Source organism: Corvus kubaryi, unplaced genomic scaffold (assembly GCF_017639235.1).
Source record: "Corvus kubaryi isolate FWS band 111438036 unplaced genomic scaffold, C.kubaryi_AGA036_p1.0 36985, whole genome shotgun sequence".
NCBI lineage: Eukaryota > Metazoa > Chordata > Aves > Passeriformes > Corvidae > Corvus > Corvus kubaryi.
In genome coordinates, this window is record NW_024581002.1 from 4,908 (window position 1) to 5,503 (window position 596).

Sequence of the window (596 nt, forward strand, 5' to 3'; positions counted from 1 at the left end):
CCTGTGCCACCCCCAGTGTCCATCCCCATTGTCCATCCCCTGTGCCATTCCCAGTGTCCATCCTCAGTGTCCATTCCTATTGTCCATCCCTATTTTCCACCCCCAGGGCCACCCCCAGTGTCCATTCCCAGTGTCCATTCCCAGTGTCCACTCCCAGTGTCCATCCCCTGTGTCACCCCCTGTGTCCATGCTCAGTGTCACCCCCAGGGCCATCCCTATTGCCCACCCCTATTGTCCACCCCTATTGTCCACCCCCAGCCCCATCCCCATTGTCCATCCACTGTGCCACCCTCAGTGCCATCCTTGTTGTCCATCCACTGTGCCACCCCGTGTCCACGCTCAGTGTCACCCCCAGTGTCCATCCCCGGTGTCCATCCCCGGTGTCCATCTCTGGTGTCCATCCCCAGTGTCCATCCCCAGTGCCATCCCCTGTACCACTCCCTGTGTCCATCTCTATTGTCCATCCCCGTTTTCTATCCCCATTTTCCAACCCCAGCCCCATCCTCAGTGTCCATCCCCTGTGCCACCCCCAATGTCCACCCCCAGTGTCCATATCCAGTGTCCATCCCTATTGTCCATCCCCAGTGTCCATATCC